At 32.1% G+C, this 15,352-nt stretch overlaps 1 protein-coding gene across 4 annotated transcripts in view; it reads left to right on the forward strand.

The window, feature by feature from the left end:
- Nucleotides 1-15,352, forward strand: part of LOC142980456 (uncharacterized) — a 157,154-nt gene that overhangs the window by 124,557 nt on the left and 17,245 nt on the right. The gene's annotated exons all lie outside the window — the stretch shown is intronic.

Raw genomic sequence — 15,352 nt, forward strand, 5'->3', positions numbered from 1 at the left:
AAGCCGCCCGAAGGCTTTTGAAATGTCTTTTTTTAACCGACTACAAAAAAAGAGGAGGTTCTCAATTCGTCGCGAAATTTTTCTTAATATAAAAGACATCTCCTGCACTAAGAATTGCTGTTGTGTTGGGGACTTTTATAAAGTATAACCAGACTCGAAAAAACGAATTGTAATTTCTGTTCCTGTAGTGGTGTGACGGCCACCCTAACCACTGTTCCAAGCCATCATTCGTAACGACCGTTATTTGAATATACATTCTTAGAACATAATTATGTTGATTTTCTTTCTTTCTTATGATTGTCAACGATAGTGCGTAAGTCAGTACGTCAATGTTATTTCACAAAATCGTGATTCAACTTCTGAGTAGAGCAGAATGAATGACGTCACTTTACCTTAAATGGCATACGTAATTTTGTCGCGTGCTCGCCAAGAATGCGCGCATCAATCATAATATTTCCAATATTGTTGGAACGACATTGAAATGTCTTGCCAAATATGTAGATGTGTGAGGAAAAATGATTTGTTTATATTTCGGTAGTGGAAATACCTTTTGGTTTTTACTAGCCTTTTTGTCTAAGATAGTTCTACGAAATTATTGTGGCATCTGATCATCATTTAGTTACTGTTAAAAACCGGCAACATTTCCATCTCATTAATTTCTTGGATAAATCATTAGTTCTTGGTGAGGAATATATGAACATTGTACAAAACATCACGACTTGTTCGCAGTAGAAGATATGATGATTATAGAAAACTGCAGTATTTATAGTTTTGGGGGCACAATACATAATTAATTATAAGTTACATTTGATATTTTTGTATGTTGTTTCTATGTTATTTACCTAAATGTTGTGCATGTCTTTAATTTGCGTGAGCACTGGTCTTTGCCCTTAACTATAATTTTTTTGTATACTTTTGTGTTTATGCTGTTGATATGCCAAATAAGTAAGTCACTAAAAGTCCCCAATCCGCATTTGGCCAGCGTGGTGGACTCAAGGCCCCTCCTCGTTTGGGAGGAGACCCTTGCCCTGCAGTGGGACAGTAATGGGTTACATAAAAAAAAACAGAAAAATGACAATCAGGCACCATTTCTTATAGCTTTATAGCTTTAAACCCAATGATGATCTCTCAATGCAACTAAACATAGGTGCAAGAGTCCAGTAGAACGTAAACAAACCAAAGCAAGTGAGTCTGAAGGTCGGCAGGTCGAGGGACTGTCCGAGATAGATCAGTGCATTGACTGATACACCGCCTCCATTGTGACACGTCACGATTTTTATTAATAATGGGCTGGAGCCTTGACTTTGGTATATTTTTATATTATTTCTCGTCACCTTTTATGGTATTGTTCGTATAACCTTATATGTAGTTGTAGATGTCGAAAAATGTTCTGTTATTTCTTTACTCTAACTGAAATTATTAAGACCGTTAGTCTAACTTCAATTGGCATGTTGTTAATGGCAGTCGGTCTTGTGGTAACTAATGCAGTATATGATAATCATTTCGGCATATATATATTATGTAACCTGATTATACAAAATGATATATGATTAACGGTAAAAAAGACGAAACATGGTTGTATTTCTCATTTCTAACGGGAATGTTACATGAATCTATTCCAAGATTAAAGTAAGCCTAGTTTGTTATATTATGTAAAGGTATAAGACGTAAATAAAAGTGAGTGCAGGCGGCGAGTTGCAAGGTCCGTACTCGCTACAGGTGCCAGTTCACCGCAACCGCTGAGGCACTGTGTCCATTGTTGCGTACGTCACGTAATCAAGAATATACAAAATAAAGACAAATAATTTAATGTCAATATATTTATGTATTTCAAGTGAGAAGCAAATTACAGACACAGGATTGCCACACATAAATTAGCTTTTTTATTAACTACGAACTTACTTATTATTTAAATGGCTTCTTAGTTTGTTAACTATCGACATGAGTATTATTTACGGTAGCTACACTTTAATTTCATACAAGTTTAATTCAATTAGTACAACAAGTACCATTAGAGGCAAACCAAACATCATTTTCAGACAATACTAATATGTTACAGTGTTATCTAACCACATACGGCAAAGAAACAGCCTTGTATATTAATTGTACACAATTTATTTCAAGAAAACCCCACTTAATAATACTTTGGCTTCAATGGAGACCCGCCTCCATCGAGTCATCGAACTCCCTTTGTCCACCCTTTATGGGACCCATAATATTTATTGCAAGGCTTTTGTATCACCTATTAAAACACTAAAATATATTAATTTTTATAGCGATTTTATTCTTTCAACAGATTACTATATAAATAATACAATTGTTATTGTCGTTTAAGACTAGCTATTTAAAATCTTTTTCTATGCGTCAACATCTTACTTTAAACTGACAACTTAGTAAAGAGTCTTGTACACAGGGGTTACAGCTGGTGGAAGTAATGTATACGAAATTTAGAACAGCTGACGGTGGCTCTGTTCGATACAGCTACTTTATTTTGGACAAACAGATAATTAAGAACTAAAATCTAGAGAAATCGTGCTCAAAGCACTACTGAGTTGTCGGATTATACTAGTATAATCACGAAGGTTTGTATGTTTGTAATCTAGAACCATTGAATAAATTTTGATGACATATTGTGACGTTTCTTGGTTGGTTCCTCTGCCTACCCTCATGAGTTCATAGTTCGACAAATTGTTCTAATCTCATAATACAGACAAAAAAATCCTACGCGCTATTATCACACGGTACCATATTTCCGTTGTTAAATCAATTCGTAAAATTGAGAGTAGTTCAACAATAAAAAAATGTACTTCATACTGTGACTCATATAATTGAATACCACAATAACAGATAAATACACCATAATGTGTAACTTCGACATTATATAATGTTTTAGAATGTTTAACTTAAAGTTACAATGAAGAATAACGTGTGCTACGGGGAGATTTTACAAGGTAAAAAAGGCTACTTGTACAAAAAGTGCCAATTAGTACCTAGTAGTAGCCTAGTTGCCAATAGGATATTTTCAAAACTAAAATAAATGTCTTTTTGATTTAATATATAACCATTTGTTAAGGGAAGTAAAACTAGAATAGGTATTTTACAAAACGTATATTTTATATACTTAACTTGCCGTATTCGTTAACACGAGGGCTCTGAAAATCTACAGGAGAGCGTTGTTCGTTGTTGTAAACTTGATGAAAAGATAGTTAAGAAAATATTTTTAAAACGTACCTACTACAATTGCAAATGACTTTACTCAAACATTTTAGTTGAAGCATATTTCCCCGCCTCTGAGCAAAGTCATGAGTCATGAGAATCACCCGCTGCGCACACGCGTGACGGCGTGACTCAGAGCTGATGATGAACTCTGATTATACATAGAACATGCAGATTTTCCGTGTTTTAACTTACTATTGCCACACCGTTACTTTGATGGGGTAATGTGGGGTTTAGTATAAAATTTACTGTTCTATGGAAATGAAAGTTGCGTATTGTTACTTAATACATTTAAAACATTGCCATACAATCTTTTTCCACGAGGATAGGTGCTTAAGCGGGGGTTTAGAGTATATAAAAGAATGCGTACAATACCATAATTTTCCTTTCGTTCCTTCTTATGGTTTGTGGTCGGCCTGGTGACAAAATAGATTTTTTACTCTACAACTGATGTCATGATTAAAATAAGACAGAATATTTACCTGCTCTCAACCTAGACACTTAAAAGACTATTGACACTCAAAGCAATCTTAAAGTACTGACACACCTGTCAAATCTTCGGCGACGAACGTATGGTTTGGTTGAACGCGACGTTATCTCGATTGATGTGTTATAGGTAACTTAAATAACACACATAGCGTGTTCAACCGAACGCTCAGCTCCTGACATTGCGCAGGTGTGTCTCTAAACGACTATCTATACTAAAAGATACTCACTTTGCTTCACCGTGAGAGAAATTAACTATGATCACCATACGTATAAGGCTATCCTCTCATTTCGTCGACACCTACTCCAACAGCTGTAACGACAGTTGGAAACCGGAATGATATCTTAAATGATGATCTAGTAGGCTATGATTACTTTTATCCTTGTGTCTCAACTGTTCAGTGCTTTTAGTATTTGCCGCCTCTAACCGGTTTGGTATGACTGTAATTAGAGCTAGTTAAGTAAAGGAATATCTATGTTTTAATGTATACTATTAATACTTATATAACCGACTGTAGCAATAGAATATACTATTTTGAAAAGGACACATATTATTATAATCTGTTTTTGAAATTGTGTTTTCAGTTATAGAAGTTGTTTTAGGTGCAAGTATTTCAAATATGCTGTATCCAATTAAATTCGTATTATCATATATACTATTAATTAATATTAAATAACTCTGCTTTAGTAGAAACCTAGTTTTTAAACGATTTCGAAAAGGAGGAGGTTCTCAATTCGGCAGTAGTTTTGTATGTTTCTTACGCAATTTCGTCGCCGAAAATTGAAATTATATTTGTTAAAGACAGAAAAAAATATTAAATCATTAAGTTTAACATTTTTCCCCCTGATAAGGAAAAAATCTCAAAGAATTGTAAATAAACGCGTTACATTGAATAATGAATGAGAACATAGGTTTTTACCGTTATATTGCGCATCTGATTTGAAGTCTGACGTGGTACTAATCTGCAATTATTGCTCAATGCAGAGATTCCTTTGAGATTTCTTAGTATATTTATGTTTAATTCAACGTGCAACCTACATTACGACTTAATTTGTCTTTAAATGAATTAATTATACCAATCGATGGTAAGAGGAAAATTAGACATACGTATTTAAAAGTAGAAACGTTGAACTGAACTTTACTTAAAATGTTTAATGAAGTTATCACGTTTGTTTGTCTTGAAGCAAAGTCACCAAAAAGTCCTAGCAGTTTTAATTTAAGTGGTAAGAATAGCAGTCTATGTCTTTTCTCAGCTTGTAATTCAATAGCCTCATAAATTGCATCTAAATCGGTTCAGCAGTTTAGCTGTAAAAACGTAACTAACAGAGAAAGTAGTAGTCCACAATAGTCCACATACATTTTGCCAAAATATAGTATCCGCTTATAAATCGATAAAATATCAGTTGAATAATAATTAATCTTTATTACATCTTACATCCTTTGAAAACAGAAGCTCTATCATATAGATTATATTATAGATAAATTACTGAAAATACCTGGAAAAACCGTTATTTGCCTTATCATATGACATAATTTTATCTATAACGTCAAATCGAATTATGACAATAAAGTCATTCATACTGCATTTTGGGGAATTCGTTTTCCTCTACACAATGTTATATACTTATTGATTACAATTTGGAATTCGGATAACTATGTATCATTGGAAAATACGTCATCCAACACACCTTTGAATGATGCTACGCAATAAAAAATGAGCCATACATACATAATATCACGCCTTTTTCCCCACAGGGCTAGGCAGAGGCGACAGATCGCTACTTACCTATCGGTACGATCCTTACAAACTTCCCTTGCCTCATTCACATCCATACATCTTGTCAATGATAAATGAGCCAATTTTTATTTGATAAGCCTAATAGGTAAGTCTAGACATGAACCAAATATTTGTGTTTCCTAAATATAGTTTTTTCGCAAATTGTCGTGGGTGTAATCGTGTTGTTATTGTTTACATACATCAAAATAACATTTAGATTTATACGAAGTTATATATTTTGTCGTCAATGACATAAAGTAGTCATCATTTCTGGATCTAATTCTGCAATTGTTTCACTATAGTAATTAATTTGTTGATTAGGAGTCGAAGAGGTCGCCGTGACCGAAATCAGTCGGGTAAATTATATCATTACGGGAATAAATCGAATACGCAATCACTTTTTACCCCAAATTACATGTTTGTATCTTTTGTAAGTAATTATTTAAGCTGCTCAACCCCTATACATATTTGTTTTATAAAATATAATATTCATAACTAAAAATAGAGTACAAAATTAAAACATGTGTCGACTTTTTACAATAAAAAAGTTAAAACTCAAACTATCAGATTTCAGTGTTACAAAAATGATAGCTTAATTTCCTCCACAAGACAACGCTAAAATCAACTCTAATTTTCAGATCATAAGATTGGAATTCTCTTGGCAAGGTTAGGGATCGAAAATGGTTGATATAGGGTTACTTGTATTTTTTTAGGAACGGTGTCTTCAAGTTTTTTGTTATTAAGGCTGGCGTTTCCTTCGGCGTCGATTTACGCGTAGGTATTTATTTCAACACTTTTTTTTAACTAAAACATTGGGTTTTACTTCAAAACAATAGTAGCTAGGTCTTTGCATACGCTTCTGGGAAAAGGCCTGATTTTATGCTATGTTTATAAATGATGTACACACTATAAGTAAAAAAACGAGCTTTCAACTATAAAAACGGGTTTAATTATAAAATTCCAAATAAAAAACCTAGATACATATGTATATCTAATTAAATCGTACATTATTGATTGATTTTAAAGTTTTTATGCAGATTGGTGCTAGATATATAATTGATTGATCCTTGAAATGTACAAAAAATCTATCGTATGCATAAATTAGTTTTCTTACGAAACGTTTACTAGTATGAGTCATAACTCATAACATGTTAAGTAGTAGCAAATTGGCGTGCTTGAATATGATGCTCGTTAAAGTAACTGCCAATATTTCTCATGATGTAAGATTTCTAATAAAAGTTAATAAGTTTATTAGCTGTAAAAGCTTGAAAGGAATTTTTAACGGTAAAGAACGAAAACTATGTCAGTTTACAAAATAACCTGAAATAAAATGTAGCGCTATACTTTACATTGTTGGGTATCAGTCTTTACCCGAAAGTGGAATTAAGTTTTGATCCTTTGACAGTTGCAATATTATTTATGAACATCGATATAACATGTTTTCTACATCAACACTTACCAAATCTTAAAGGATATATTTGTCTTACGCGAAAATCGAACCCGAAACCAAACAGAAATCAAATATTTGTGCTTAAGTCACAAAGATTACCGAACAGATCCTTTTTGTAGTGTAATCTGAGCGCCGAAATATTTCAACCTTGGGCGCACATGGCTTGTCGTTATTCAATAACTGTAGTTTAATCGACACCACATGTACAAACTGTCTGTTTGCTTGTTTGTATGTTAGTATGTGTGTATGAAGAGTTTTGAACGTGTGTGTAAGAAAGAAGAGAGTGAATAGTTTGGAAGTTTAATGGTTGATTTTCTTTTATGGTTTAATTAAGTAAGGGGATATAGAACAATTCTTAAGGTACCGTAGAAAAGATAAAGCACTACAATTCAGCTGACTTTGTACATACCTTATAGGCACGATTTTTATTGTACCATAAATGACTACTATACCTACGACTACGACTATTCCTCAGATCACACGAAAAAAATATTGTGAAAAGTTGTTAACATACAATTAATTGCAATTCAATTCATTACAAATATACCAAATATTAATTTCAACCACCCAAAAATCGAAACAAACATTTGCAGCTTTAACTGGAAGTTATTTTACACGGAGCTAAAGAGGTGCAGTCATACAATTTAGTGAAGACACTCATTAATCTAGCTCTATAATAAATCAACTTAGACCTCAAACTAGCCTTACATAACTCCAATTAAACAACTTATGTCGAGTCATAAAAAAATCGCGATAACCATCTCCCGAGATATAAACATGTTCACAACATATCAGATATACAATTAAGATAACATCAACTAGTATTAAAATAAGTAAATTATTATTTTGATATTTATTGCAAAGAAAGTTGCGGGTTATTTAGCAATATTTTTTTGTACCTAGAGGCTGAATTCTGTCTCTTTTTAATTGAAAGGATAGTAAAGGCCAAAAGTTGTCTTAAAGGCTGGTTGAAAATTTATAAAAATAATGTGTTTTCTAGCAAATATTTGTAGCTACAGATTGTAAAGTCTTAGGTTCAATACCCGATTTCAGCAAAAAAATATTTCATTTATCTCCCTTAGAGTTTTTGTTACAGATCTGAGTATTCGCTAAAGTGCCCGATCTATGAAAATAGCTGTTATTATCAGGGATCAAAATAAAACGTATTTATAGAAACGTAGGTGCGTCAAACTATCAATAAATGAATAAAATACTTCAACAAACCAAAATAGACTTTTCATGAAATAATATTCAATATTATTTACATTCACACGACTTAAAAATACATAAAGATATAGATTATGACACATATATCGGAATACACAGATATCTCGCAAATCTACGAATGACAACTCGTTATCAAACGATAATGAACTATGTTCGCACAACCATCTCTGCTGATAATACAAATATATTTTATTTACTGACGGTTTTAGCAACTCATTTATACGTCTATTTTTGTATCTTTTAGGACATTGTCGGGAGTTCTAAGAACCAATAATAAACCATTTTTCCGAAAATATGGAATACAGGTTACATTTGGGCATTAAACGACACCTATGAAAAATAGGTTACTGTTTGATTTTTGTCATAGGTATTGTGGTAGGTGACATGGTTAATTTGGTCACTATTTATGGTTGCATCGGGTCCTAATTTTTACTATTTTCCATATGAAAAATTGTTTTCCACATTGTTGTAAGAAGGCTAGGTAATTAGCCCTTCTACAACAGTCTGAAGTCCCGGGTGATCATCGTCCCTTATTTATTTTTTAGATAAACAATATAAGCTTACAGTTCTACATCAAGACGCTTAATTACTTCTTAAGACCCATCTCTATCAAAAAATACCGAAACTATTTAGTGTTTAAAGCAATAAAAACTTATAAACTATTCTTTGCTACAGCATCCGTTCAATCCAAGGTGATAAAAACGGTCATCTACTAAATTGTTTTGCAATTTGTCATGTGACCAACGGATTTGTACTTCCTGAAATACACCGATTGGTGATTGATCCATCAAACTTTATCTTTATGTCACATCGATAATGCTGTACTTAGATACAAGTTACGTGATTTGCTCGCTAGTCTCTTTCCAACTTATGGTGTTAGACAAGGACGGGTAGAGCTATAAAATTCAAATAGAAGTTGAGTTATAAAGGTTTGCGAAGAGTCTTGATAAACTGTTTTGTATTAATTGAGACCTTGAGAGAGGTCTTTGAAATAGTCGTGATACAGAAGATGGGTAATTAGATTCAGTGGTGTTGACTAAGACCTAGGGCTTGTAACGAGTTTGCAAGCTCTATGTTGTGTCTTTTTCCTATTATCGAGGAAGGAAAAGGACGTAACTATGATAAAAAAAAGAAGTATCGTTTTTTTTAAGTAAATCGACTCCACCACATTTCATCAATGGCCGGCCCTCGGACAAAATTGTTCAATTGTCTCCATGAATAAATTGATGCAGATTAATAAAGTGGTCGGCGATAAGTGACGTATGTTATCAATATTGTTTCACTTGCAAGTCGACAGTATGGCCAAGACGGGCAGACTGAACGACCGTCATCACTGCCATTAAATAAAAATAAAAATTTACAAGAAATTTTGAAAAGTGTTAACTTTCGCGTGTTCCGTGACCATTGAAGTGTTTGTTCAGTGATTCTTTTTTTAATCGTGACTAATGAAGACATGTCTACGTCAATGTATGGAATGATAAATGATTGTCGCACTGATGGGAAACTGTGAGTTGTTAAATGCAATTATTGGTAGATTTTTTCGTAATTTTTGTTATAAAATGTGTTTATCGGTTGGCAGTTGTCGTGTGGCATTGATGATTGCGAAACAGGATATATGTATTGTTATGTGTATAGATTATAGAGTGAGTCATCATTTTTACCTATATTTAACTTAGTTACGTTACTTTACTGTGTGCGAATTAATGCCTTGAAAAACGATAATAGATTTATTATCAAATAGTAAATCTAAATAACTGTTTATATTTAGAAACACCCTTCGTAATTTAGGTACTATTTATAATTTCTATTTAAGTCTAAAACAATCAGTTTTAAAAACAAAACAAGATTGACTTAAAATGCTTTTTAAACTATTAAATATCCCAAAGGGGAATACGGATTATTAGCGAAATGTATTTTCAGCTCATATAAAGGTAGGACACACCCTATATAATGACTAAACTTCACTTTGCTAACTACTATCAAATCGCTATTTACTAAACAATATGTTTTTAAAACTAAATTATTTGATCTAATCGAAACTGTTCGTGTATTAACACCTAACCTTAAGGCGAAAATTTACCACAAATTATATATCTACTCTTGAATTTAATCATCATCTTTCGTTTCGGGAGTAAACCCGTACCTACCAATTGGGCATTAATGCAGCAGTTTAATAACAAACTATACTAATAATAACCACTAATATTTATGCAAGCATGATGTCATTCCCTCGGACTTTAGTTTATACATTTTTATTTTTACTTCAAGACATTACCTGGCTCGTAATGTGTCATCGGAGGTGTTTTGTCAAACGTATGATTAATACCTGACGATTGTTTAAATTATTACTTAAGTGACGGTTAAGTATGCAGTTGAAGAAATATGTGAAGTTTATGTTAATGATTATATAGTCGTGTCTTGCAAAAGTAGTAAAATATTGATGATTCGATGCCATTTTTTCTCTAATGTGAGGTATGAAGATTACTACTCTCTAATACATCTCTCTATGGCTTAACTTACGAGTTATATAGATATATAGCCCACTTTTGTGTCCCACTGCTGTGCAAAGGCCTATTCTGTTTCCCTATAAAATTCACTATCTCGTGTCATCTTTCTGCTACTCTGGGTCGTATATTATAGGTTAAAGGATGATTTTCTTGTACATATATACAGTCTTTGCTTACTTTAGCTTGGCTCCAGGCAAATCATATCGAAACTGTGTGCTACAAAACACTGCAAAGGAAAGGTTCATAAAAAGTGTATACTGTAAAGTTATTAGCTTTAAATAAAATACGACAATTTAGTAAGACAATTTTCTAAGTACAAACTTAGAAGAGGTTATAATAAGCACTATTTATGAGAAAACGACCACCATGAAAAGCTTCCCAATCAAGTAACAACCATGTAATCTTAGCATTCGTTACTAGTTCATCAAACTAAGCATAGTTTACACTGTACAAAGGGTCACAATGGCCCATTGTTTCCGACCCTATTGTCTGTCCCGTCACTTTCCTTGCTACCTTTTAGCTCGTGTGTACACGTATTTATGTGAGCTTGAATACAAATGGATGGGGTAATGGCTTTCTATGGTTAGATACGAATAATGTAAAGTTGAAAGTCTGTTTGTTGATGTAGAAGATACTGATTTAAATGACAACTATCTTATTGTTAAGAAAAAAATAAAAATAATTTATAGTTTAACATTTTTTTGAAAGTAATATACCAAAACGTTCCCGAGATTTGTGTTTTTGACTTGCTGATTGCAGAAAAACATAATATGTGGAGTCTTTGAAATGAAACCTTAAAACTAGGTGCCAAAATATCACCTGGAAACATACAAGACTAATCAAGACTTCTAACAATTTTTAACAATAGACAATAGTAAAAAGAGTCTTAGGACTTGGTACTTCAGTAATATTTTCAAGTAGAAAACAACGACCGGCTCTTATTAAGCAATATTTTCAAGCAACATACAACGTCTTTGCCACAGCTCTAGCATGTAAACACATACCAAATAAAAACACTAAACATTTTATAACCCACTGATTGAATATAGCTCAAGGCTTAACGAGAGTTTAAACAGATTGACCTCTCAACTGGAGTGACGGAGGAAGTCGTATCGTCTCGTCAGACCTAGCGCAGGATATTAGCGTCCCTCTTTAATAGACCATGAGAGTATTGAGAGCTTCAGTACAGATAAATCTATGGACATGGTTGTTTTATATTATTCAATTTTTTGTAAGGTTGAATAATTTTGGGTAACGAAGTTAGAATTTTGCAGTCATGAATTATGTGAAATATTTTTTTTCAAAGGTAGGAAGGTGATTCTTCCCGATCGTGAAATAGTTACGTGTTACTAAAAAACTAGTTGGATTGTTTGTTCGAATAACTAGGTTAGTTTTATGTTTTGGTATAAGTACCTACCTACTTACCATTATTTTCTTTTTACTCAGACAGGGACAGAGAGATTGAAAAGACAATTAAAAGGTCCATCAGGGATTAATAAATTCCATATAAAAAGTTTCGTTTTAAAATTTTAGTTTTTAGTGTTCTTTTCTTCCGAACCTATCCGACGGTTCAAAATATTGAGAATATCTCATAAAATATATCAAGATAACTTATATCTTGTCAGATACAAAAAAGAAGAATATCATCGCGAATCTCGTGATTGAAATTTCCTTATATGAATATGTATTGTGTACATTTTCAATGTAAACCACCTGTTCATACATGTATTATAAAGTTGTATACAAACTCTGACCTCTACTTTCTGTTATTATTGATGATGACGTGATCTTGCCGTGAGTTGAAGAATTTAGCAAATATTTTAATAAATTGTATGATATTTTAAACTATAATATTTAGTTTAAAATATTACTTCTATGTTTTACGAATATGAAGATGTATTTATGAATTTAAAAAAATAGAAAAATAAGTATTAGCTCATAGTTTAAATAAGTAAAATTGTTCCAGTTGCAGAGTAAAAAAACGTTTAAAATATAACGATAGACAATCAACGTGTTAACTTACCTACTAATTGTAGTGTAGTGCTCAATATGAAAATATAATTAGTCAATGTGATCTCACGTAAGTCAAGAAATGTAGACGTAAAATACATAATAACGAATGTATGGTGTTATATAACTGCTAATAGAAAACGTACTTATAATAAAATTTACAACCAAAATCTTCTATTTAATTAATTCTCCCATATCTTAAGGCTATTCAATTTATCGCCTATTAATCCGACGATGTTAACTACCATAAAAACCGATAGGAACTTACGTAACATTCTAAAATACGCTCGAAATAAATCAGTGCACACAAAATGTACAAATAATGAGTATGAAATCGTTTTAACGCGTTCGTACTGAGAATAAATTGGCCTGAATTGTATGGTATGCCGTACGCCGTATGCGCAGGCGCCGGTGCCCGTAAATATCGCATGTCTGGATTATTTTACATTGTTCGTTTAGACAATTATAAGATAGCATTTGGAGAGAATATTGAGACTGTTAGTATTGTAGTATTGTAGTAGTTATGATTTTACTAGTGACTTCTGCGTGAAAATATGTTTTGAGCTAAAAGTAGCCTAGAAATGGTTTAATAAAAAAAAACAAAAGTTTGATTGACTATGCATGAATAATATAAGTCTAATATTGCATGAATTGCAAAGACTACATCCAGTAGTTTGCTTCTGTAGCGCGATTCCCTATATTCTATACTATCGAGAAATTAGTGGTTTTGAGATTATTTTAGAATGAACTTCAAAAATAGTCACCTATGGCTACAATTAGATACAACATTTTTCGTTAATTAGTATTTAAAAACTATCGAAATTTAATCAAAATCCGATTTGGTTATGATGTGATCCGTAGCAGACATTCATCTTAATATTCATAATTTCGCATCATCAAATTAACTAGTAAAATTGTTCCTTTAGTTCAATTATAAGATCCCATTTAGAGCAAGAATCTTGGGGTTATTATACTAAATTTATGATATTGTGAAATGTTTTATTGATGATTGAAGATGGCTATGACGAAGGTCAATGAACGATCAATGGTGATGACGAGTTTTTGATTTAAAAGACTAGAACTAATTCACTGGTTTTAGAAATGTTGTCTAAGAAATAATTAAGTTCAAATAATTTACTTACTATAAATATGAATGTATTTTATGTGATATGCATTATTTTTACCAATAATCGTCCCACTGCTGGGCAAGGGTCTCCTCCAGTAAGAGGGAGGATTTAGGCCTTGAGTCCACCACGCTTACTGATTTTAGAAATGTCCGAGACTTAATTTAAGGCCCTGTAATTTATAATTACTAATAACATTAATGTGCTATATTTTTATTTGTAATGAAAAAGTTTTAATCTTTATATTGAAGGACAAAAAAATGTATACACCAAAAAAAATAACACATATTTTTCCAACCTGTTACATGAACAATAAAAATGATTAACAACCAAACAAAAACACAAAATATAGAATAAAAAGTGAAAACGTGGTTGTATTTTGTCTCACATCGGTGCCAAGGCGGCCAGTTATCAAAACAAACCGGTCCAACAAGGCCGAACTATTGATATCTACTACTCTATCGAATCTATTAGTTTGTTGTAATGAAATTTATAGGTATGCTAGTGTTTTGACTATCATCGCTTGTTTGTTTGAGTATTTATACGAACATACCAAAGTCATATGGTTGATATTATTTTTAATGAAGTTTTACATAGTTTTTCGTTATTCTATTTAATGTGTTTGTTCTTATCTACCTTTATTTATTATTGTTTTACCTGCAAAATTATGTACACCAGTTCACAAGTACGGATATTATTATAAACTTAAAAGTAATTTGGTTTATTTTTGCCTGATGTAGGTACTTTAGATCAAAAGTAATGTAGGTAAGAGTTTAGGCAGAACAATACACGATATAAGAGGAAATCACAATACTAAGCATTTTTTATTACACAAACATATTTCGGTAGACGTGCACACAATGAACTCATTCCTTAATACAAAAAAGAAACCAATACGAAAACTCTTGTTCTTTCTTAATTAGCTCTTGTTTATAGAAAAATATGATGTATACTCTAGATTTAATTTTATTAATTTTTATAGAGCTCTTTAGTCCAATGTCCACTAATCAAACTATTGACTCAGCTCAGTATCCTTACAAGTTACATATCATGACAGGTTACTATCAATACATTACAAATAACTGCACATTACTGACGACACTATATGATAAGAGAACTAATAACATGCGTTTGTGTTCAAAACTCGTAAATATTGCACTTGTGGGTCACAAGGAAACTGTTTTGTTGTTGGGGAATTCGTTAGTTCTATATATTTTGTATATAATTTTGGATATTTTTTTTCTGCAAACCAATCTATAAGTTGGTTATTTATTCGGTAACAAGAGTATTTAAAAAAATCTTCATTCAGTAGCATTACGATGTGTTATGCGTGTCTTGGTCATCACAAATAGAATCTCTCGGTAGAATTTAATATTCTAATCTTGTATGGGAGCATATATGGATATGAGGCTTTTTTATAAAAATAATCGATATTCGATAGCAATAGCTAAAACAGAGCCGAAAGTGATTTGTGATTAATTGTACTTTTTAATGTTGATATCCATGTATTATGTTTTTATACATTTCAAAGTACTTACCATTTGTTTCTTTGTC

Source organism: Anticarsia gemmatalis, chromosome 18, assembly GCF_050436995.1.
Source record: "Anticarsia gemmatalis isolate Benzon Research Colony breed Stoneville strain chromosome 18, ilAntGemm2 primary, whole genome shotgun sequence".
NCBI lineage: Eukaryota > Metazoa > Arthropoda > Insecta > Lepidoptera > Erebidae > Anticarsia > Anticarsia gemmatalis.